Source organism: Schistocerca gregaria, chromosome 4 (assembly GCF_023897955.1).
Source record: "Schistocerca gregaria isolate iqSchGreg1 chromosome 4, iqSchGreg1.2, whole genome shotgun sequence".
Lineage (NCBI taxonomy): Eukaryota > Metazoa > Arthropoda > Insecta > Orthoptera > Acrididae > Schistocerca > Schistocerca gregaria.
Window position 1 is genome coordinate 412,810,713 of NC_064923.1, and position 27,021 is coordinate 412,837,733.

The 27,021-nt window shown below is 43.5% G+C and overlaps 1 protein-coding gene across 1 annotated transcript in view; it reads right to left on the bottom strand.

Moving 5' to 3' along the window:
* The window catches only part of LOC126266619 (L-lactate dehydrogenase), a 291,594-nt gene extending 280,405 nt beyond the window's left edge, over positions 1-11,189 (bottom strand). Inside the window, exon 1 of the mRNA XM_049970968.1 lies at positions 11,119-11,189. The gene's annotated coding sequence lies outside the window, so the exon portion shown is untranslated. The remainder of the gene's footprint in view (positions 1-11,118) is intronic.
* Between the last annotated feature and the right edge of the window lie 15,832 nt (positions 11,190-27,021).

A 27,021-nucleotide genomic window follows, 5' to 3' on the forward strand; every position in this document is an offset into this window, starting at 1 on the left:
AGTACACCTTTGGTTGTCACTCCGTGGCACCCTTACAGCACAGTGGTACGTCGGCGAAGGTCTGCGTCCCGCTTTGCTGCCCTTCATGGCAAGCCATCCTGGGCTTACATTTCAACAAGATATCGCTCGCCCGCACACGACGAGAGTTTCTGCTGCTTGTCTTCGTGCTTGCCATACCCTACCTTGCCCAGTAGGGTCGGCGGATCCCTCGCCAATTGAGGAAGTTTCAAGCATTATGGGCAGCGCCCTACAACCCTCTCGGGACTTTGACGATGTAACACAAGAATTGGAGACAATTTGGCGCCACATCCCTCAGGAGGACATCCAACAACTCAGTCAATCAACGCGAAGTCGAATAACAGCTTTCATAAGGGCCAGAGGTACGCCAACGTGTTATTGACTCGCTCAATTTGTGAAGCTCTCTCTCTTCAATGAATCATCAAATTTTTCTGAAATTGTAATCATTTGTTTCGCTGCACATGTACATCACATCTACCGATTTCCGTCCCACTCGGATAATTCCTTCATGGTATCGTCTTTTGTTTTTTGTCTTACAGTGTGTTACGTGAAATTTATCTTTATTTTTATCCGGGAATGAGTGAAGAATTTGTGTACGAAAAGCACAGCTGGAGATTTTTTTGTGTTTTTAGTATATCGTTACAGAGTCTGACTAGGAAGATATCACTAGACGACGAAGGTGCGAATAATTCATTCGTGGTAACGTCTTTTTTTGTCTTAAGTGCATACTATGTGAAATTTATGATTCTTCTTATTTTTATCTGGGAATGAGCGTAGAATGGTGAAGAATGCGTGTAAGAAGACCACAACTGAAGATTTTTTGCGTTTTTAGCACACCATTACAGAGTCTGTCTGGGAAGATATTACTAGACGAAGAAGGCGTGCTCTGTGGACGCAACATTAACCAACAGAGGGCAGGCCAATAGCTAACGATAATAAGAGCGGACTCCCTTAAAAGAACTATACGGCGGAACGAACAACGCTAAGAAGAATAAAAAATTAAAACGCGAAAGAAAGGAAAAGATGATACATATCTGTGTTTTATGTCTGAGAAAAAGAACTTCTCCGAGTAATGAAAAATACCATATTTCTTGAATGACAGAGGTACTTTAAAAATAAAATGTGAAGAGTACAAAATCTGTTGAAACAAGGACCTTAGCGTACCATAATTAGCGAAATTTAAGAACAAACTGGTATTTTAGGTGTAATATTGGTTTCGAGACTACATGTTATGTCGATTTATGTGTTAAAGTAAACTGAACCTTTCTATTCAGTATCAACTACTTATAAGCATACTGAAATCTCCTCTTCATTCTTTTTGAGAACATGTTTTGCTTTAGGCTCTAGTTTAACAAACAGAAATATTAATAAGAAGCAACGGGTAGGCTGCAGGTGAACGAACAAGGCAGCCAGTAGTGTGGCCTTACAGAGTATAAAAAATCCGGAGCCTTGTTAGCTGTGTATAGGGTACGTAGCTGCGAGTGGCAGACTTTGTTACAGCAGTCCAGCTGGTGTGGGCACTGACAGTCTCTGTCGCTGGTGGTGGCCATACTGATGAATGAATGGAGTTTTAATTACTTATCGCGTGAGTGATGCAGCAATTCTTCTCGCGCTTTGTACGCGAAAGAAGCTGGAAAAGACCGAGTAAGTGGTACAATGTGAAGCAGCATCTGTCACGCGCTTCACATTGGTTTGCAGACTGTACAACTAAATGTAGGCGAAAGGTTAACAGAACTATCACTGTCTGAGAATAGAGGACACTGCAACACCAGCTTGGAACTGGCAGACTGGGAGTCGAAAGCCACTTTCAGCCTAGTTAGGAAAGGGATCCTCTGCAGATAAAGTAACGCAAGAGATTCTAATCACACTAAGCCGAAATACTGAATCCGATCTTTATCGTACAGCCAACATGGTGCACCAGTAAAACTGAAACAGAACGCGTTAAAAGTATAGCACACCTAAGGAAGAGAGAAAAATGAAACAAATGTGACTGATGATGTTCCTATGCAAGTTGTATGTATTTCGCAATAGGGTCCTCGCCATATCTGATACACAATACCAGGGACTACATATCTACTGGTTTAAGTTTCCAGTGTCTTCCGTAAAACGTTGCAGCTTAATGCCGTGTATGTTTCTTTCAATAGGCCGCTGTTGATTTCCTTTTGCATCCTTTTCCATCTGAGCCAGAGCTGCGTCGTTAATGGCCTGGACGTTAATGAACTGTTACCTGTCTTCATTCCCATTGCTAATGAATTTCTGTTTGCAGTGCTGGCTGTTATTGCTGTGAGTAGGTGCACTGAGTCGTTTACAGTAAAGTCGCACGGCATTAACGGTTGGGAGACACCGAAGGGCACGTTCAGCTGCCTAATGGGAAACGTTTTACCTATACTCCACGCCCGCAGCCACCTTTCTGTCGCGAAGTATGCGAGCTGTGTACTAAGTGTGTGTATTAAGTGTTGGTGACTGTACTGTGGTACTTGTGTGTTTAGTGTAGTGGCATGTTCGTATTGGAATGATGATGAAAAAAGGGAGAGGGTGAAACCCGCTGCCGGCATATAGCACCAAGAGGGACCGCCGTGCTTAACGGCCAAATATTGACAGAGAAACTTTCATCCACCACCAGGATTCGAATTGGCTTACCTCTGAGTCGAGGGCCTCGGCACAGGCTTGCGTTGGTGACCACGGCTGCTGACGCGTTTTTTTTTTTTTTTTTCTATGTTAAACACATGTTACTGCGATCTTGTTAACGCAGTCATAATCTTGTAGAACGTAGGACGTAGTGCCCATGTGGGGGCGCTAATCGGGTTCATGTTCTCGTTGCAGCGGCCGTGGGTACTGTACCGCCTAGCAAGCCTTACACATCTGGTTTTCGACTTAAACCAGTTTAGTTAATCAACGCACCCTCTGACCATCTGCGCTTGCTGTGGCATTCTGTATGCTTATCGCTCTAACATTCCAACATTTTGAGAAAAAAGTCCAATAAACAACTGTCATTTCCTTGGCGAATATGTCGAACTTCAATTCTCACTAGGAGTAAATTCCCCTTTTTCTAATACACTCCTGGAAATTGAAATAAGAACACCGTGAATTCATTTTCCCAGGAAGGGGAAACTTTATTGACACATTCCTGGGGTCAGATACATCATATGATCACACTGACAGAACCACAGGCACATAGACACAGGCAACAGAGCATGCACAATGTCGGCACTAGTACAGTGTATATCCACCTTCCGCAGCAATGCAGGCTGCTATTCTCCCATGGAGACGATCGTAGTTTCCTTGCCGGTCTAGGAATGGTAGAACGATGGGTTCGATGACGGTTTGGATGTACCGTGCACTATTCAGCGTCCCCTCGACGATCACCAGAGGTGTACGGCCAGTGTAGGAGATCGCTCCCCACACCATGATGCCGGGTGTTGACCCTGTGTGCCTCGGTCGTATGCAGTCCTGATTGTGGCGCTCACCTGCACTGCGCCAAACACGCATACGACCATCATTGGCACCAAGCAGAAGCGACTCTCATCGCTGAAGACGACACGTCTCCGTTCGTCCCTCAATTCACGCCTGTCGCGACACCACTGGAGGCGGGCTGCACGATGTTGGGGCGTGAGCGGAAGACGGCCTAACGGTGTGCGGGACCGTAGCCCAGCTTCATGGAGACGGTTGCGAATGGTCCTCGCCGATACCCCAGGTGCAACAGTGTCCCTAATTTGCTGGGAAGTGGCGGTGCGGTCCCCTACGGCACTGCGTAGGATCCTACGGTCTTGGCGTGCATCCATGCGTCGCTGCGGTCCGGTCCCAGGTCGACGGGCACGTGCACCTTCCGCCGACCACTGGCGACAACATCGATGTACTGTGGAGACCTCACGCCCCACGTGTTGAGCAATTCGGCGGTACGTCCACCAGGCCTCCCGCATGCCCACTATACGCCCTCGCTCAAAGTCCGTCAACTGCACATACGGTTCACGTCCACGCTGTCGCGGCATGCTACCAGTGTTAAAGACTGCGATGGAGCTCCGTATGCCACGGCAAACTGGCTGACACTGACGGCGGCGGTGCACAAATGCTGCGCAGCTAGAGCCATTCGACGGCCAACACCGCGGTTCCTGGTGTGTCCGCTGTGCCGTGCGTGTGATCATTGCTTGTACAGCCTTCTCGCAGTGTCCGGAGCAAGTATGGTGGGTCTGACACACCGGTGTCAATGCGTTCTTTTTTCCATTTCCAGGAGTGTATTTTCTGTCATGTGCAATTTTCACTCGGGACTGCCGCTTAATGACAGAAATTGAAGAGACTTCACGTCAAAGTGAACTTTCCTGAACTGTAGAGCTGGGTTTATAATTGGATACTGCAAAGTACTGATTGCAGAAAAGAGAACAGTTAGAATAATATGTGGTGTTGATATGAAGGAGATCGGCATTTTAACTGCACCATTACAATACGCATATGCCTTAGTGAAATGCATCATAAATAATACATAATAGTTTCAGAAGAATAGCGATGTTTATACCTCCACCATTACAAGAAAAAATGACCTTTATTACCCATTATTAAAGCTATCGGTGGTCCGGGAAAGAGGACCATATGTAGAAAATGGCTGACAAGTAGCAAAGCAAGATTTAAGTGCTACAGTAATTTCTCCTGGACAACTATTTCTATTCAATGGACAAATGTCTGTTTAAAAATTGACAGCCTGTTTAACAAAAAAAAGTAGCTTTTAAGAGCAACAATAAAAAATGCCTTCACTAGTAATGCCACTGATGATGTATGCATATTATGTAATTTAAAGGTGGACGGAGGAGAAAGGAAAGAAAAGGGAAGGTACTGACGACATCAACTGCATGGCGACTTAATGCAGAATCGGCAGCGACAAGTAAAAAATGTGTGCTCCACAATGACTCGAACTCTGGATCCTCTGCTTGCAAAGGAGCTGCGTTATCCACTGCGCCACTTGGACACTAATTTTATCGTAAATGCACGGGCTATCTCAGCACACTCCCCGGACGATTCACATTCCCACTAGGAAATCCGATATATCGATATTAAAAATATATATAGCCGACGTCTGTCGATATATCGGTATATGTACCGATATATCAAGAAGACACTGGTAAATGTATCGACACACCTACTAGTAATAATACCGGCAGCACATCGTAAACATACCACCCGTTTTAGAGCTGCATACTTATGGACCGATATTCTGTAAGTCAACAAGCCACCAGCCCACCTATCACCCTTAGAACAAGAATTGAAAGAAAAACGTGAAGGTTCAAGCTCGGTGATAACCGCATTGCACACATAGAAAATCTTTTTACTCCATTCACATCGCCACCCCGAGTGCAGTCGGAGTTCATTTTTGTGCCACATATACCACATATAGATATTTCACACAATCAAAGAGAAATATTGGACGTAATGAAAGCTCAAACAGTAGTAAGACTCATTCACACAGTGACAGTAAAATTATGACCTACTACAATTTCGAAAGAACACCTTCAAATATTTTCTGAAAATGATGAAAAATAATAATATAAAATAAAAAATATCGGCACTCGATGTTGCCCTTTTAATGTCGATATATCGGTAAAAATACCGCGGTGGTCCATTGATAGTGTCCCACCCAAATATCTCACGAAAGAAGCATCAAACAAAAAAACTACAAAGAACGAAACTCCCCCTCAAGGGAAACCAGATGGCGCTATTTTTGGCCCGCTAGACGGCGCTGCCATAGGTCAAACGGATATCAACCGCGTTTTCTTAAATAGGAACTTCCATGTCTTATCACATATTCGTGTAGTACGTAAAGAAATATGAATGTTTTCGTTGGACCACTTTTTTCGCTTTGTGATAGATAGTCACAAACGTATAAGTACGTCGTATCACGTAACATTCCGCCAGTGCGGACGGTATTTGCTTCGTGATACATTACCCGTGTTAAAATGGACCTTTTACAATTGTGGAAAAGATAGATATAGTGTTGATGTATGGCTATTGTGATCAAAATGACCAACGGGCGTGTGCTATGCATGCTGCTCGGTATCCTGGACGACATCATCCAAGTGTCTGGACCGTTCGCAGGATAGTTACGTTATTTAAGGACACAGGAAGTGTTCAACCACATGTGAAACGTCAGCCACGACCTGCAAGAAATGATGATGCCCAAGTAGGCGTTTTAGCTGCTGTCGCGGCTAATCCGCACATCAGTTGCAGACAAATTGCGCGAGAATCGGGAATCTCAAAAACGTCGGTGTTGAGAACGCTATATCAACACCGATTGCACCCTACCATATTTCTGTGCACCAGGAATTGCATGGCGACGACTTTGAACGTCGTGTACAATTCTGCCACTGGGCACAAGAGAAATTACTGGACGACGACAGATTAAGCATTCTATTTAGCGTCAAAGCGTCATTCACCAACAGCGGTAACGTAAACCACCATAATATGCACTATTGGGCAACGGAAAATCCACGATGGCTGCGACAAGTGGTACATTAGCGACCTTGGCGGATTAATGCATGGTGCGGCATTATGGGAGGAAGGATAAGTAGCCCCCATTCTATCGATGGCAATCTAAATGGTGCGCTGTATGCTGATTTCCTACGTAATGTTCTACCGATGTTACAACAAGATGTTACACTGCATGACAGAATGGCGATGAACTTCCAACATTATGGATGTCCGGCACATAGCTAGCGTGCGGTTGAAGCGATATTGAATAGCGTATTTCATGACAGGAGGATTGGTGGTCGAAACACCATACCATGGCCCGCACTTTCACCGGATCTGACGTCCCCGGATTTCTAACTGTGAGGAAAGTTGAAGGATATTTGCTATCGTGATCCACCGACAACGCCTGACAACATGCGTCAGCGCATTGTCAATGCACGTGCGAACATTACGGAAGCCGAACTACTCGCTGTTGAGAGGAATGTCGTTACAGGTATTGCCAAATGCGTTTAGTTGACAGACATCATTTTGAGCATTTATTCCATTAATGTGGTATTTACAGATAATCACGCTGTAACAAACAGTGTGCGTTCTCAGAAATGATAAGTTCACAAAGGTGGATGTATCACATTGGGACAATCGAAATAAAATGTTCAAACGTATCTACGTTCTGTATTTTAATTTAAAAAACCTGCCTGTTACCAACTGTTCGTCTAAAATTGTGAGCCATATATTTGTGACTATTACAGCTCCATCTATCACCAAGCGAAAAAAGTGGTCCAACTAAAACATTCATATTTCTTTACGTACTAAACGAATATGTAACAAAAAATGCAGGTTCCTATTTGAAAAAACGCATTTGATATCCGTTTCACCAAAGGTAGCGCCATCTAGCGGGCCAACCATAGCGCCATCTGGTTTCCCCCTTCAAGATAGACAAGCTTCATTCTTTGTAGTTTTTTCGTTTGACTCTTATTTCGTGATATATTTGACCCGGTCACGATCAATGGACCACCCTATATATATATATATATATATATATATATATATATATATATATATATATATAAAATCAACAGGTCTAATTCCCACCAAGCACCACCTATCCGCAGTCCCCCTGTATGTCCTCCATGGTAATGGTGTTGGGTTTGTGGGGCGCTCAACTGCGCGGTCATCAGTGCCCGTACAAACTCCCAAATTTTTCAGAGTACACTTTTACACCATCCAATCTAGCCACTGTCACTAATAATGATGATGAAATGATAAGGACAACACGAGTACTAAGTCACCGGGCAGGGAAAATCCCTAAACCGACCGGGAATCGAACCCGGAACCCCATGATCCAGGGGCAGCAATGTTAGTCACTAGACCACGAGCTGCTGACAAATGTCCTAGATGCTCACTAACTCAAGATTCCCGTAAGAGGTTGAATGATATTGTGCACTCGCACTGAAGCTTGTGGATTCATTGCCCATCAAGGTGAATGAATTCTATGAATGCGCGGCATTTGTTCTTTACAGCAGGCACCATGCATTCATACACGTAAACTGACTCGTTCTACATGATTTCGATAAAAGAATCGTTCAAATTATCCACAGGCATGTAACTAACTAACAGCACTGGATAAAGGGATGGACACCTGTAAATAAACAATCTCTTTTAGATTTCAAATATATTGACAATCACAAAATTACTGAGCAGCAGTTATGCTGTCAAATTGATAATTAACGCTAAATTTATGCCATGGAGCTTGTATTTCCTACTGGATACGACCTTGCATATTTCAATCAACTGACGCTGCTCGAGGGCGGACATTCGTTACCAGACTGCTGGCTCTGCAAGATGTCGCTCTTTACCAACCGTCGGCTTCAGTTTTGAGAACACTCTACCAGTCATTACGCTGTCAGTAGGACTGGAGATAAAGCGACACAAAAAAAAGGCAGAAGTTCCACTTGTCGATTATTGGACATTTATTACCACATGAATCAGGCGTATTGATCTCTTGTTCAAAAAAGAACTCGCGTTCTACCAAATCTAACAACAGAACTAGAAATTACTACTGTCAATAGGTCTCCAGAATGCAGACGCGTAGCTTGCAGTGCGAAGTACATTCAATCTCTGCGCCGGCCGTCGCCGTGTTTTGGCTACAATATTCAAGTGTCTTTAAGTTTGTGTTGCGATTTCCAAATAACTCTTACATAGTTTTCTTGTATATACCTCAGGAAACTGTATCCGAGTCCCATTCCTTCATGATTTCTATCTTCAAGCTGTGAATTACACTGAAGGGAGGGACTGATGACCTTAGCTGTTTAGTCCCCCTTAAACATCCCAACCACCACCACCACCACACTGAAGGGCCAAGGAAACTGGTATAGGCACGCGTATTCAAATATTCTGGCGCAGTTGTGAAATAGGTTACTGCTGCTAGAATGGTACGTTATCAAGATTTAAGTGAATCTGAACGTGGTGTTATAGCCGGCACAATATGTCCCAGGTAACGATGAAGTGGTGATTTTCCCGTACTACCATTTCACGAGTGTACCGTGAATGTCAGGAACCCGATACAACATCAAATCTCCAACATCACTGCGACTGGAAAAAGATCGTGCAAGAACAGGACCAAAGACAACTGAAAAGAATCTTTCAACGTGACAGAAGTGCAACCCTTCCGCAAATTGCTGCAGATTCCTGTTCCTTTTATTCAATGATTACCAGTTTCGACGAAACTAAAGCCGGCATCATCGGACCTAAGGAGGACAGAAAACACTATAAAAGAGGGCTTGGATTCCACTTATATAACATGTATACATATAAATTTATTTACATACCTTAGGACACATACAGGTTACAACATCAAGGCAAACAATGGTGATACAAGTAGTTGCCTATAACACGCAGGCCTTACGAAATTGTCGTAAGTAGCACATAGGCGTCCAGGAGAGATGACATTATAAATGTTAGGTGTCTCCATCACATACAAGCGCAAGCTAGGTAGTACCGTAACTCCGGCTCTGTTCTCACACTACAGGCCGCGTCGCGAGATGGCGCTAGCAGAAGAGGCGCCAATGAATATCACAGCTCGCGTCATAACAGGCTCTGCGTGTGTGGTAACACTACGTCATTAGGGCTTGTACATAATTCTAGAAATTACTGTATCACATAGACATATACAAAACTTATGAAATCTGCAGACCTGTATGTGTCGTAAAGTATGTAACTAAATTTATATTTATACATGTTATATAAGTGGAATCCAAGTCCACTTTTATAATGTTTTCTGTCTCCCTAAATCCGATGATGGCGGCTTTAGTTTCGCCGCAACTGGTAATCATGGAATAAAAAGAATTCCTGCGATCTTGGCTACCAGGTTACTGTTTCACAGTAAATTTTCTTGAAAGTAAGCAAGCTCGAATATGAATCCATTACGCTGATTAAAATTAGAAACATGCAAAACTCTTGCTCATTTTCGCTGTTTACATTCATGGTATGTGTAATTACATGACTGGTGTGTCAGTGTTATTTTAGGGTTTTTTCATGTAATAGGTGAACAAATAAAACCTGTATTCGTGCTATAACTCTACCTGCCCTCTAATAAAATATTAGTCACATTTTATCAAGTAGTCTTTGGCATCCGCTGTATGCATATGCCACGTTTCCTTAGTAATATTTTACTGAAATTATCCTCTTTATATGCACTTTAAAAAATCATCGATGTTCTTGAGATATGTTTCTGCAGACAGCAGGTATTATCTGAGATACAGCTGAGGTACAGTTATTAACACAAGTGTCTCCCAAGCTGCGACACTGTCGCGAATAAAACAGTGACCTGTATATACAAAAAAAATTCCTTTAATTTACGTTCATTGTCACAAACTTTTTGATAACAGGTTACCGGTTTCGGTCTATAATGACTATCATCAGATCTGTTTTATAAAAACAAATTCCTAACGTACTGCATTCATAATGGCGTAGTGTTACTGCCAACATGACTCGTGCATATGATGTTATTTATATATGTTTGACGATGCTGGTGCTGATTTTGCATTTAACATTTGACGATGCCACTATGGCTGCAGTATATTAGGATTTTGTTTTTATAAAACAGATCTGATGATGGTCATTATAGACTGAAACCGGTAATCTGTTAACAACAATTCTGTGACCATAGACGTAAATTAAAGGAAACTTACAAGTGAAGTGTCTTTAGTTGCTGATACTCAGAAGGGCATGTTGCTCGTCAGCAATTCGTGTTTTACCTTTAAATATCGCCCTCAGTTATAATATGAAGCGAATGAAACGTATCAACTGACGTATGTGCTACGTTTTGGGGCACAGTTAATTTTAAGGAAGACTGAAGCTACATTTCAGTATTAAGTGCACTGTCTCCACACCATTCACCCCCACGAACAAATATAGATACCTGTTCTTCTTTTACTAAGCCACTTTGTATGCTTCGTCAAAAGCAGCGCGATGACCACGTAAATGACTCCCAATGAAAGTCTTGCGCCGTGGCTATGACATGTGTTGTAGCGAGTAAAACCCCTTTGTTCACGGGTACATGCGCATGGCGGTGTAAAATAGCGAATTATGTTCGTCCGCTTACGTCCAATTCCATTCGCTGTGTAGTAATCGAGGCTCAGTGCTTACCTACTCCGGTGCAGTTAGCGGCAGAAAATACGAGGTGAGGCGAGGCTGCTGCGGATTCCGGCCGTCGGCGCTCGGTGCCACTGTCCGCCGTGGCGCTATTTCCAGCGTCCGCCCTCCGTTGACAGAGTGCGTCACGCACTTTTCCCCACCACCCCCTCCAATGGGCCGCTGTTCCCGTGTCTCCAGTGCCATCTGCTACAGCCACTCAACGAATTGGCTTGTTTACCTCTGAAAGAGGCGGTATATCTTCTGCACCGACACTGCACAGTATAATTAATTTTTTTGATACGACGTCATTCTCGCCCATTACGACGCAGGAGTTTGAAATTTTGTTCAAAGGTGCCTACAACATTCTGTACTGATGCGGAGGGAGACACTGTGACGTCACCCTCAGGATTTGTGACTCTTCAAATACAGAGGTGTCGACACATGCGAAAAAAAGGGAGAGAGCGCAGAAATTGTGTGAGTTACAAGGTGCGTTAACGAGATCATGTTGGCACCAAATTTCGCCACAAATTTGCTCAACGCCAGCGCGAACGTGTCACTCGATAGGAAGGTTATCACGCCTCCATTACAAATTATATCTCACCCCTTCTTCCGACGTCTCTGCACAGAGGTCAGAACTGCGACGCCCAATGTTGATATACACGGTGTTTTTACGGGTGACTGAGGAAAACATTTCAGACACCGCTGCTCAGAATTGGCATGAAAAAACCTCAGGAGGTAGCTTAAAGGGCGTCAATGAAACCACTGCTTCCCTTGGGGCGTTCATTTACACACGTTTCGGAATCGACCAGTTTGCAGTACGATATGCAATACAACAATGTTCTTGACAAGCTTAGTCACTGTTAACACCCTGGGACGTTAATCACTTCTCTAACAACATTGTGAGGCTGTAACCATGAGAACCCCTTTGGATTATAGTGCAGCCACAGTTTTTGCTCCAGTGTATAGGGTGGAACGTTCAAAACCATTCGACGAAATTTGAATGTGATTCGAAGTAGCAACGGGTGTGTAGCGGCACCACAGTTTAGGATAGGGAAAGTTAGTTTTGTGAAATATTCTGAGCACAAGTTACAGCCAGGTGTGGGCTGGATTGCAGTGAGTTACGCATACCAACAGTTGCGAAGCAGAATAGAGGCCACAAGGCCGTCAAATTGCTGAAAGAGTATACGTAGCGGTTTTGCATGTTGCAAATCACAGGCAGAAGGGGCCCACTGACCAACCTAGCATGTTACGACTACATGATACGAAGCAGCGCATATGGCAAAACAGAGGCACAAAGCCACGTATAAATAGGTGCGAGTTTCTAACGAGATTGATTCAAGTGTGGCAACTCTCTTGGACGGTGGGGTGTGTCACACCACCAGCTGCACACAGCAGCAGATGGGGCGCCAGCGTTCCGGTACACGACGGGTCGCTGGTTCGACCCTCTGAGGCCAATACAGGGTCTGTAGCCAGCCGGAGGCGTCCCACTCCATGTCTCGCTACCGTGGGCAGTCGCCCTGGCTTTCAACACAAGCCGGAGGCATTCCGAGGCGAGGGCCACATATTCGGACTCCGGATCACGGTTGCTTATTGTCGCCGTGATCTCAGCCACGCCGGGGAGAAGCAGGCTGCTAGCTGCCTATGGCTCACACCGAGCGGCGCTGAGTCGTCAGGGACGCAGACCGTCGAGTCGACTGCCGGCATCCTGACGACGATGCAACTCCGCTGCCGCACAAGGCCGACACACAGCAGTGCGCGGATGGGTCACTGAGGCAGCCATTCTGTGCCCGGCCGTTTCGCAGCCTGCGAAGTGGTGTCCTCAGCACTGCTGGACATGGTGATGGAGATCGAGAGGAACGGGGGCACAGTAGTTGGAAACAGTCACTTGGAAAGCTCAGACGAGTCTTAATTCAGTGCCTTCTACCTCTTCCCACTACATTTGGTCATCTTGATACATTCGGTGGCAGAAGCTACCAATACAGGGTGTTTAAGCTTATTCAGCCCTTCTCTGGCATGATCAGAGAACGGGGGTCATGCAGGGAAGGGAGGCGTGCAACAAGGACACATGTATGAAAATAACTGGAATAGGTCCCTCCCAGTTCGTCAGCACCCTCGATGCCACTTGTGCACCATTGTTGAGCACTTCAAGATGCACCTGTACAGAGACAGCTCTTGGCCAATTCCTAGGCGTCTGCAGACAGGGGCAACCGAGAGACACTCCTCAGATTCCGCATGCCTCCAAGCTTGCAGCCATGTAGCGACGTTCATTTGCAGGGTGTTGAAGGGGTCGTCTGCCTGCTGGTGCCTAGGAAACGGTCAACGGTTGTCTTTGTACAGGGACGTTTTTAAATGTGCTCAACAAAGGTGCACGTGGAGATTGAAACTACCTGGCAGATTAAACCTGTGTGCCAAATCGGGATTCGAAAAGATCTTTGCCTCTCATAGGCATGCGGTCCAACAGCTGAACTACTCGAGCTGCCCGAGGCTATACTTCCGCCAACATTTCATCTCTTACCTTCCAAACTTCACCGAAGTCCAGGTCAAGCACACAGTTTTAATCTAATGGGAAGTTTAATATCAGCGCACGCTCCGCTGCAGAGTCAAAATTCATTCTGAACTAAGAGTGTTTCCGATCTGAATTGGGCTTACAGGGACGCTTAGCTATATGTCAATGTCAATCCTCCCCCACGGGAGGGCTGAACACAGACACTCTTTCTGCTTCAGATCACGCTGGCGTCTATACGGCACCGTGTACACAGCCATGGTATGGAATGATTTTCTTCTTTTGTTACTTACCTTCCTTTTTGTTTTCGTAACTTCTTCTTGTAAGTCCACACATGGCTTGTGAAGGAGACATTAATCGAAAAAATAACTTTAGTGAAGCAACGGTCAGTTTTATGGGACATAACTCTGGAAAGTTGTAAAGACAGGGCTCATATAGAAATGCGTTGATCAAAGTATTCAAGAAATTGAGTGGAACAGTTCAAAACATGAACGACAAGGAAAAGAAGCAGTACTGGCACTAAGTTTCTCAAGAGGACTTATTGTATCATGTTCAAAAATATGTTTACGTTAAATAAAGTAATAATCATATTACGAAAAATTATATTTTAGATAAATGCCGTCTTACATACCCAGCTGGAGTGAAAAAGCAATCTAGAAGTCCAGTTCCTAACAGTGGATTTTCCGTTTAACAGCCGCCGCTGCACTGCGTAAGGTTAAACAAAGCGACACAGCCTTTTACAATATATCCACAAAAATCAGGATCCAAGTTAAAAAATGTTGCTCAATATTAAATGTAAATAAATGAACAAACTGCTTTTGAAACTTTCGAGTAATCTGTTCCTTTATTTCTCTGTTTCTGTCTTAGTTAGTTACCCAATGGGCTTATGATGTGCCCAGAACTAATTATTGAGACATGCTGTATGGTGAAATAGCATTTTTATTTGATTTACCTGATGGCGACAGTCAACATTTGTACAGTATGAATTAATTTCCTGAAGATCGTATTCTTGCGCTGTAACGAATCCTTCAGTCAACCATGTAATTCATCGAATTTTGATACACTCAATCGAAGTATTGGACGAACTGCAAAGATACTCTACGGAGCTCTTGGAATAGGACCTGAAACGCCCAAGTTAGTCCCTTCTGAAATTAATTAGATGAATCCACATCATCTCTTTCTCTTTCGTTTTTGCAGTTTATCGTATCGCGACATTGCTGCTCGCGTTGGTCGAGGTCCAATGACTGTTAGCAGAATATGGAATCGGTGGGTTCAGGAGGGTAATACGGAACACCATGCTGGATCCCAACGGCCTCGTACCACTAGCAGTCGAGATGACAGGCATTTTATCAGCATGGCTGTAACGGTTCGTGAAGCCACGTCTCGATCCCTGAGTCAACAGATGGGGACGCTTGAAAGACAACAACCATGTGCACGAACAGTTCGACGACGTTTGTAGCAGCATGGACTATCAGCTCGGAGACCATGGCTGTGGTTACCCTTGACGTTGCATCACAAACAGGATTACCTTCTCAACAATGAACCTGGGTGCACGAATGGCAAAACGTTATTTTTGGAGATGAATCGTGGTTCTGTTTACAGCATAATGATGGTCGCACCCGTGTTTGGCGACATCTCGGTTAACGCACATTGGAAGCGTGTATTCGTCATCGTCACACCGGCATATCACTTGGCGTGATGGTATGTGGTGGCATTGGTTACACGTCTCGGTCACCTCTTGTCGGCATTGATGGTACTTTGAACAGTGGACGCTACATTTCAGAAGTGTTACGACCCGTGGATCTACCCTTGATCCGATCGCTGCGAAACCCACATTTCAGCAGGCTAATGTATGGCCGCGTGTTGCAGGTCCTGTACGGGCCTTTCTGGATGCAGAAAATGTTCGACTGCTGCCCTGGCCAGCACATTCTCCAGTTCTCTCACCAATTAAAAACGTCTGGTCAATGGTGGCCGAGCAACTGGCTCGTCACAATACGGCAATCACTGCTCTTGATGAACTGTGGTATTGTGTTGAAGCTGCATGGGCAGCTGTACCTGTACGCGCCATCCATGCTCTTTTGACTCAATGCCCAGCCTTATCAAGGCCGTTATTACGCCCAGAGGTGTATAATATAATAAAATAATGGATTAGATGATAATAAAATGTTGAAATGCGTGGCTTTTTAAAATGTATTGAATTAATGAGATTAATTTTTCGGCATGAATGACAAGCACAATAAGCTGAGCTATGCCTGGAAATAAGTTCGTATTAGTTCATATTACTTTGCAGGGCGATGTAGTTTCTTTCTCCGCTGTAGATTTGTGCTTACCATTCTTTATAATGCTAAGTTTGGTCACCGTGTTCACCTTTGAAGTCTTGACCGTGTTCCCATTAAGCTTACCGGATTTTCGTAATTTTCCAAAGTACACAGGTGGGCTTCAGTTCTTGTAATTATCGTACAATTTGATTTAACAACTCACACGACCTTTCTGTTAGTAAAACAATACTGTATTTTTCTAAATGGTGCCCATATGAAATACATACATACTCCTCACTTATTCATAGCGACCCCAAAATGGCGGTCTACAATTACTCGCTAAAAATGGCGTGCTTCTCACTCGTTCACTAGCTGAACGCGAATCTTTCCTTCCTCCTACTGAAAAAATCCTCTGTTTTTTTAACAACTGAAAGTAAAAAAATACATGACGGTTGGCATACGCTCTATGATGGTCTACCGCTTCACCTTATCTCTTTGCCTTTAAAGAAGACGAAAACATAAAAGAAATGCAATAGGTTTATCACAGGTGGTTGTTCTGGGTACTGATTTCTCAGGACGTATGCACCGAAATTGCAGGAAAATGTAAGCACATGTTAGTTCTAGCATAGTATATTTGTCCAATGAATATCCATTTATCATCTGCATTTCTTCTTGGTGTAGCAATTTTAATGGCCAGTAGTGTAAAACCTACGGTAACATTTCTTCACGTTACGTTGCACCGCGACTGTGCTGAGAGAATGAGATGGAAGAAAATGGATGTAGTTAGCCCTAGCATGTCGTTCTGTTTACAACAGTTAGATAAAAGTGAAACCGCAGGGGCGGCATGCCTTTTACACGGCGCCGTTCAGACGGTTGCCTGACAAGTGAGAACCGGAGGTAGCCAATCTGAACCCTGATGTCGGGAGACTTTAGGATTGGCAGTATTTCTCTTCACGAAAAGGACGCGTAGTGACATACTGATGCTGACCATCAAACTGGCTGACAGTGGTTTGAATTAATTTCTAGATACTCTCACAATGCTCCAAGCATAAGGGGACCTAACACTGTCACGTCCAATGTAAACATAAAGCACAGAAGCCCTCCTGCTGGTAGTCGATAAATGTAGACAACAATTAAGAAACTACTTTCACTTTTCCCTTCCTTCTATTCCACAATTATCCAGAGAAATACAGTAGATGTCCAAAATATTAAGGGTCAAAAGTATTAGACGGGAGTGGATCATAAGCTGGATGTTCTGAGATAAGGGGCCAGTTGTGCAAAGCCAATATTTAAGGTGGTACAAAGCCTTGAATGAGCATCGCATTTGAGGCACACATTTGTAAAGGACTTACGTTTTTAATGAAATAAATTCTGCACTATCGCCATAGGCTGTACACACAAAACTCTGTACTGTATACACATACACTGGCGTATGAGCCAGGTTTCGACCTTACTGGTCATAATCAAGCATCCGAATATAAAAAATATACATATACAGTTTATTTAAGCTATTACATGGGAAAAGTAACAAATCTAACAGAGTACTGACAGAGTAAATGACAGTTACGGTACAAATCACCAAGTGTGTTCCATGTGCTCACACATCTGAAGAACTCTCATTGTCTAGTAAGTCGAACCTACACTCATGGACCTTGTTGTTGGTGGGGAGGCTTGCTTGCCTCAGCGGTACAGATAGCCGTACCGTAGGTGCAACCACCTCGGAGGGGTATCTGTTGAGAGGCCAGACAAACGTGTGGTTCCTGAAGAGGGGCAGCAGCCTTTTCAGTAGTTGCAGGGGCAACAGTCTGGATGATTGACTGATCTGGCCTTGTAACAATAACCAAAACGGCCTTGCTGTGCTGATACTGCGAACGGCTGAAAGCAAGGGGAAACTACGGCCGTCATTTTTCCCGAGCGCATGCAGCTTTACTGTATGATTAACTGATGATGGCATCCTCTTGGGTAAAATATTCCGGAGGTAAAATAGTCCCCCATTCGGATCTCCGGGCGGGGATTACTCAAGAGGATGTCGTTATCAGGAGAAAGAAAACTGTTCTACGGATCGGAGCGTGGAATGACAGATCACTCAATCGGGCAGGTAGGTTAGAAAATTTAAAAAGGGAAATGGATAGGTTAAAGTTAGATGTAGTGGAAATTAGTGAAGTTCGGTGGAAGGAGGAACAAGACTTCTGGTCAGGTGACTACAGGGATATAAACACAAAATCAAATAGGGGTAATGCAGGAGTAGGATTAATCATGAATAGAAAAATAGGAATGCGGGTAAGGTACTACAAACAGAATAGTGAACGCATTATTGTGGCCAAGACAGATACGAAGCCCACATCTACTACAGTAGTACAAGTTTATATGCCAACTAGCTCTGCAGATGACGAAGAAATTGAAGAAATGTATGATGAAATAAAAGAAATTATTCAGATAGTGAAGGGTGATGATAATTTAATAGTCATGGGTGACTGGAATTCGGTAGTAGGAAAAGGCAGAGAAGGAAAAGTAGTAGGTGAATATGGATTGGGGAAAAGAAATGAAAGAGGAAGCCGCCTGGTAGAATTTTGCACAGAACACAACTTAATCATAGCTAACACTTGGTTCAAGAATCATAAAAGAAGGCTGTATACATGAAAGAAGCGTGGAGATACTGACAGGTTTCAGATAGATTATATTATGGTAAGATTTAGGAACCAGGTTTTAAATTGTAAGACATTTCCAGGGGCAGATGTGGACTCTGACCACAATCTATTGGTTATGACCTGTAGATTCAAACTGAAGAAAGTGCAAAAAGGTGGGAATTTATGGAGATGGAACCTGGATAAACAGAAAGAGCCAGAGGTTGTACAGAGTTTCAGGGAGAGCATAAGGAAACAATTGACAGGAATGGGGGAGAGAAATACAGTAGAAGAAGAATGGGTAGCTTTGAGGGATGAAGTAGTGAAGGCAGCAGAGGATGAAGTAGGTAAAAAGACGAGGGGTAGTATAAATCCTTGGGCAACAGAAGAAATATTGAATTTAATTGATGAAAGGAGAAAATATAAAAATGCAGTAAATGAAGCAGGAAAAAAAGAATACAAACGTCTCAAAAATGAGATCGACAGGAAGTGCAAAATGACTAAGCAGGGATGGCTAGAGGACAAATGTAAGGATGTAGAGGCTTATCTCACGAGAGGTAAGATAGATACTGCCTACAGGAAAATTAAAGAGACCTTTGGAGATAAGAGAACCACTTGTACGAACATCAAGAGCTCAGATGGAAACCCAGTTCTAAGCAAAGAAGGGAAAGCAGAAAGGTGGAAGGAGTATATAGAGGGTCTATACAAGGGCGATGCACTTGAGGATAGTATTATGGAAATGGAAGAGGATGTAGGTGAAGATGAAATGGGAGATACGATACTGCGTGAAGAGTCTGACAGAGCACTGAAAGACCTGAGTCGAAACAAGGACCCCGGAGTACACAACATTCCATTGGAACTACTGACAGCCTTGGGAGAGCCAGTCCTGACAAAACTCTACCATCTGGTGAGCAAGATGTATGAGACACGCGAAATTCCCTCAGACTTCAAGAAGAATATAATAATACCAATCCCAAAGAAAACAGGTGTTGACAGATGTGAAAATTACCGAAGTTATAAGAGTCGAGGGACATGAGAGGGAAGCAGTGGTTGGGAAGGGTGTGAGACAGGGTTGTAGTCTCTCCCCGATGTTATTCAATCTGTATATTGAGCAAGCAGTGAAGGAAACAAAAGAAAAAATTCGGAGTAGGTATTAAAATCCAAGGGGAATAAACAAAAACTTTGAGGTTTACCGATGACATCGTAATTCTGTCAGAGACAGCAAAGGACTTGGAAGAGCAGTTGAACGGAATGGACAGTGTCTTGAGTGTCTTGAAAGGAGGGTGTAAGATGAACATCAACAAAAGCAAAGCGAGGATAATGGAATGTAGTCGAATTAAGTCGAGTGATGCTGAGGGAATTAGATTAGGAAATGAGACACTTAAAGTAGTAAAGGAGTTTTGTTACTTGGGGAGCAAAATAACTGATGATGGTCGAAGTAGAGAAGATATAAAATGTAGAATGGCAATGTTAAGGAAAGTGTTTCTGAAGAAGAGAAATTTGTTAACATCGAGCATAGCTTTAAGTGTCAGGAAGTCGTTTCTTAAAGTATTTGTATGGAGTGTAGCCATGTATGGAAGTGAAACATGGACGCTAAATAGCTTGGACAAGAAGAGAATAGAAGCTTTCGAAATGTGGTGCTACAGAAGAATGCTGAAGATTAGATGGGTGGATCACGTAACTAATGAGAAAATATTGAATAGGATTGGGGAGAAGAGACGTTTGTGGCACAACTTGACCAGAAGAAGGGATCGGTTGGTAGGACATGTTCTGAGGCATCAAGGGATCATCAATTTTGCATTGGAGGGCAGCGTGGAGGGTAAAAATCGTAGAGGGAGACCAAGAGACGAATATACTAAGCAGATTCAGAAGGATGTAGGTTGCAGTAGGTATTGGGAGATGAAGAAGCTTGCACAGGATAGAGTAAAATGGAGAGCTGCATCAAACCTGTCTCAGGACTGAAGACCACAACAACAACAACACACTCATTTAGGATCCCTGTGGCTATAATTTATTACCCACTGTATTATCATTGTCACTCTACTCTGACTTTGTCCACAATGGATTCTGACTGATTTATCACTGTAATTTATTAACCAACTGCCGCACGGGATTAGCCGAGCGGTCTAGGGTGCTGCAGTCGTGGACTGTGCGGCTGGTCCCGGCGGAGGTTCGAGTCCTCCCTCAGACATGGGTGTGTCTGTTTGTCCTTAGGATAATTTAGGTTAAGTAGTGTGTAAGCTTAGGGACTGATGACCTTAGCATTTGAGTCCCATTATATTTCACACACATTTGATCATTTTATTACCCAATTAGGATAAATTTATTACCCAGTTAGGGGAAGCTGTTATCGTATTGGTTGACGGACAGATAAGTTTTATAGGTCTCACATTTGTCTCTGAACTTACATCGTTGCCACACCTTATGTAATTGAAAAGACGGCCCCGCCAAGAACTTAATACATTAAAATACCTTAGTCATAATTCCAGGAGGGCAGACCGAACGTGTTTGCTTCAGTTTTCCAGGGCCTGCGATCTCAGCTTGGTTTTGGTGCACCGTTAATGAGTCTGCAAGACCTTCTTATTTAAGAATGTGAACATGCTGCACCATGAAGGAATTCGGCAGGACACTGAAGCCTTTCAAGCTAACCTCATATTGAGCGTTGGCACTGAGGCTAGTGAGCCGTTGTTTCACATGAGGGGACGACTCCTCATGACGCTACAGGCCTATAAAACACTGTCGACGCCTACACATCTGCATTCCATTCTGTTACTCGGCCACCTATGCAAAGGTTTTTTCATAATCGACACTGAGCGACGAGACCCTAAGGGCTTCGTGCACAGGATCCTCTTTTAGAGATGGTTATCTCTGGTTATAACATTTCACACCAAGGTTGGAGCAGATTTCCAAATTGGCTGCTATAGGAGTCCAGAATTATTTTAGACTTGAAGCATTATAAGAAATAGTGCACTCTAGATTTTAGCTTTCAGTTTCTGTTTCTCAATATTTTAGATAGATATCACGGTTTTTGAGTTGTGTACAATGATGGTTCCCAACAAAGGACTCCCTTCGCTGTTTAGTAGTATTCCCCGACCGTGTCTTCAGGGTTCGCCTTCCCCATAACTATACTATATTTGCAGCAGAGCTCCATGCGATCCTGAAGGCACTGGAGAAGATAAGGCGTCTTCAGGGCTAACAGTTTCTCATCTGTTCAGATTCCCTCAGTGCACTACAATGGTTGCAGCAAATGTACCCAGCAAATGGTCCAGTTCACACATGAACAACTGTACTTCCTCCAACAGAAGGGGAAGCAGCTGTCATTCTCCTGGTACCGGGACACTGAGGAAATCAACGGCACACCAATCTGCCAAACAGGTCTACAGGGATCATTAAATGTCACACTGTGATATTCCCCTGTAGATTGTCGTTTCTCTGGTGAGTCAATGATCCATGAATTTATGGGAGGAGGAGTGGCTGGCAGTGACGGACAATAATGTGTGGTTAGTCAAACCAACCATCTGCCTGTGGCGTTCCTTCCGTTGGTCACTCTGGCGGAATGAATTCGCTCTGACCCGCTTCCGAAATGGGCGGCTGTCCCCTTATGCACGGCTTCCTACTCCAGCGAGAGGACCACGTTATACATGATGCGTGAAGGATGAGAATCATTTTGCCCCACATTTTATCTCAGTGCGGTAACCGGGCAGAAGCAGATTTCGGTGGGGATCTGCTCACTGTTTTAGCTGATGATGGGATGAGCATGGCGAAGGTTTTAAAACTTGTGAAGTGTCTAACTTTCATCCTAAGCTTTTAGCGTGGAAATTTTAGCATGTTGCAGAGTGACTGGCTCATCCTTTTTATTCAAAAATGGTTCAAATGGCTCTGAACACTATGGGACTTAACATATGAGGTCATTAGTCCCCTAGAACTTAGAACTACTTTAGCCTAACTAACCTAAGAACATCACAAACATCCATGCCCAAGGCAGGTTTCGAACCTGCGACCGTAGCGGTCGCGCGGTGCCAGACTGAAGCGCCTAGAACCACTCGGCCACACCGGTCGCCTCCTTTTCATTCCGATGATCCGCTAGCCACAGCATTCTGCTACGCTATTTCAATTATTTCCACCGCTTTTTACTTTTTTTTCCTCTGCTTTTAGTCCTGAGACAATACAAAATTTTCGCATCTCTCCCTCTCTCTCTCTCTCTCTCTCTCTCTCTCTCTCTCTCTCTCTCTCTCTCTCTGTGTGTGTGTGTGTGTGAACACATGTTTAGCAGCGTTTTATTATTTTTAATTGTAGTTGAAGTTTTGGAACTCTGTGAACTGTATATTCGTACGCATGCCAAAGACTATGCTGTCGTGGACTCGCATCACGATATCATTATCATCACATATTGCTCACACAGGGGTCGCAAACACAAGATTATACTAATCACGGAGCACAAAGACGCGTTTGAACAATAATTCTTCCCGCATTCCACACTCGAATGAAACGAAAAGAAGCCCTAATAACTGGTGCAACGTCAGGTGCCCTCTGCCACGCACTTCTGAGTGTTTTGCAGAGCACAGATGTAGATTTTCTTTACAGTTTTCCTACGACGAACCCCAGCATCAGAACAATAGTGTTACCACTACCTTTTCTCTTGTTCTGGTAGCAAATTCATCCTATCCGTTCATTTATCGTAATACGTCACAATTTTTACGATCGATTTAATATGTGTGTAAAGTCAATCTGCGTCGACTCGTTAAAAGCGCTAAAGCTGCTGGGTAATATATGTCCCTAGCACAAAACGAAACCTAAGCTGCTTCGTCATCGCATAAACACGCTAACCGCATGCCTCGCTCTGCGGTGTAACTACAGATTACTTCTGCCACCCTATTACCCACGGAGATTTCACCGAGATATATTCATGCTTTGCATGATGACGAACACCTATTTCACGTTTTTTCTTCTCCCTATTGCTTGCGGCGCGTTACGGATATCTGATATTAGCAGTTAGATCAGATGTGAATATAGATCACACTGAGTCATTTATTCTGCCCGTCTCACGTCGTTACAAACGCAGCCAGAAGGGGCTGTGTCTTAATTAGGCATCTGTCGTTTTTCACATGATCTTGCTTGTAATCGACTTGACTGCACAGGGAGATACTTCAAATCCACGCAAAAAGGAAGGGAAGAAACAGAAAATTACGAGTTATTGGCGCTCAGATCCTTAGCGTTATTGAGCGGTTCATCTTTTCAATTCTCTGCACTCGATTTCAGGGCGAGTTCCAACAACGCCAGACGAAATTCACGGCTGATTAATGTTGGAAGCCGGATCTCTGCCTTCTGCCGGTTACATTCTCCAAACGGAAAAGTCGAAAAGTATTAAGGTACTCGCAGCATATTTCGCAGACAGTACTCAAATATACCATTGAATGTACCTGAAATATTATGTCATACTACGACACACAATTCAGGAGATATGACTTCATAAATATTGACATGCGTGAGATACTAGCTTTTCTCAAAACAGAACGCAACTTTAACCAGATTATAATCATGCAGCACTTAGCGAATTCCAAAAATACCTTAAACGTAATTTACAAACTTTTATATGCTATCTCTCACTATTTCTAGCATGGGACTTCGATTCGTTAAAAGTCTTGGGACGGGCAGTGACTGGTTTCCTAGAAACAATAGCCATTAAAATGTATAGGAACTGCTGATCATCTGCTTTGTATTCAAAGTGTCTTGGAGCATTCATATAACAGATGAAAGACATACAACCTTGACATTATATGGACAAATAAAAATTTCTTTCATCGATAGATCAACTGTATTGTAAATTTCCCGTTGCGGATACTAGGTTTCATATGGGTTCTGCAGTCCCGCCTTAACTATCACAAAACTATCACCAGGGACATGGTACAGGTTAGTTTTCAGTTTATCTGGTTACTAAATTTTCTTCTCATTAATTTCACGGTAATGTCTCTATTAATGTAACCGTCAAAGGGACACTAAATTGCAATTTTTCTCCTTTCCTCCTGCCATTCGTAAATGGAGCGTGAAGAACAGGATTGATAGATACGTAATTACAAGAACCTTATTTTCATAATTCTTGTGTAAGTAAGAAAAATTATCCATCACAGTTTTAATGTTAAGGTGATTTGTTGAAAGGCACCTGTATTGAAAGGCTGACTTAACTGCACCGTAATATCAAGTTATTTTCGTAGTTGGTGTTTTCATTCGCGTGTATTTCATAATTTTCGAACCAACTTCAGTTCTAAATTGGTATCATAAACAGAAAGAGGTTCCATTTCATGTAAAGAGCTTTAACTTCTCTGGCACCTACTGTCAGTCGTTTTTATGAGAGATAACGTGATTCTATCGTGTGCGAGGACATTCCTAAACAAGGGAAGGTCGAGATAGGATTCTACGAGGGACGTTCAGTAACAACATATTTTTTTCTGAAAGCAGATTAGTTTTATTTAGGATTCCAATGCACCATATTATCTCCCACTCCTTTGCTTACAAACCGCCATTTTTCAACATAATCAATACGACAGCCTTACGCCACCTTACTGGGAAGGCCTGTATGCCCACATTGTACCACTCTACTGGTCGACGTCGGAATGGATATCTCGCCCCACCAATAGCCTCCTCATCATCCACGTACTGCTTTCCGCAGAGTGCATCCTTCGTTCTTTATGATCTTCTGTTAAGCAGCGAGGAACTCACTGTGCGTCCTGCTATGCTGCTGTATATAATTTAGAATGTTAACTACTGGAATTAGAGTGAAATAGCAAAGTAATGATTCCAGTTCATATTTCCTGCCTGTGTCTCATAAGAAATCTACACTGAAATCTCCACAAACTACCGGCTGTTTCTTCTTGTTCGGTAGGTTGTTACATAAAGCATTTAGATTTCTGATGAGTAGCTGACGGTCGTTAAGGGAATCTATAGACAGTTACAATAACCAGAGACGTATCTGCAGCAACATCTCACAAGCATGTGCCTCTAGGCTCTGATTTATAGAAAAACTGTTTGTTTCTATTTTTCTGACGTTGTGTCCAACTCTTAGGTTTGTTGCAACTCCTCCTTTATCCGCGTTAACTCCATATGAATATGATGCTAATCTATAATCCCTGATATTTGACTTCTCCATCCCTGTGGTTGCATGGTGTTCACAGAGTCACTGAACACTTCATAGTTTTCATATCTTCTAGACATTCGAGAAGCTGATCAGTCTTGTTTTTCAGCACCATAATGTCCCGATAGTGTACATTAATTTTACTTTTCTGGAAACGATTGCTTATGCAGCATTATGGCCTCTTTCTGTTCTAATTTCTTTCAAGACAGTCTGTCTGTAACCTGACTCTATCCCAAAAAATGTTTGCAGTAATCAAACAGATCAGAGGGATTTTCTGCAAGATGCTAAGCTAATCTACCCTTACCCCTCCTATTCAGCTGCAGGCCGTGATTTGTGCGTCCCCATCCCCCGACTGAAGCAACAGACACTGCACATATATGAGACTTTGCTTGAATCGAAAGCAACCCACTACCTCTTTGCTTACATGGCTGACAGCTATGCTAATCCAGGGCTGGCCATGTCGCTGCAATACCTCCACAACCGCCACACGAGTGTGTGCTGTTGCTGCACTTATTTCCTCCAAGTCGTCTTTAATACTATGCTCTAATTTGGTAGCCAGGCTGTTTCCTGCAGCTCCTACTGAAGGTGCCTTATCTTCTTCATCGTAATCTCTGCACAAAGCCCCCATGCCGCCTGTAACCTATCTAAGCCTGGCAATAGGTTCCACGATGCTTGTGACCTGGTACTGTACACCTAGCTTTTCCTGTGGAACTGGCCTATACCTCTATACCTCTCCTGTTACCTACCCGCAGGCCTCTTTTCTTTCTACTTGGTCGGCCGCTGTGAGCGAGCGGTTCTAGGTGCATCAGTCCGGAATCGCGATGCTGCTACGCTATCAGGTTCGAATCCTGCCTCGGGAATGGCTGTGTGTGATGTCTTTAGGTCAGTTAGGTTTAAGTAGTTCTAAGTCTAGGGGACTTATGACCTCAGACTTTAAGTCCCATAGTGCCTAGAGCCATTTGAATAATTTTTTTCAACTTGGCTTTTTTACCGAAGTAGCCTTGCAGTTGTTTCTAAGCGTCTGCTGCACACTGCAATGCTAAATAACTGGTTGAGGCTGTTCCCCTACTTCAGGTAACAAGCCAACTGATTGCTAACTGGAATCAGAAATGCGATTTCTGAGATTTCCTCCTTTAGTTCATTATTTACCACCTTTTCCTCTTCTCCCACTGTCTTTCTAATTCAAAATACACCATTTCTAATTCTGCCTGAATGGGATAAATCATTTTTCCCTGTTCCATGATTCTCTTTTCTCAATCACATGATCTACAACTCCGTAGGAGAGCCTTAGCTGATACTCCACTCGCCTACCCGCTGCAATCAGCCCTGTGAAATACCAACCCACAGTCCTCACAACTTTCTCCCATACCAACAAGCACAATTGTCACACGTGGCGACACT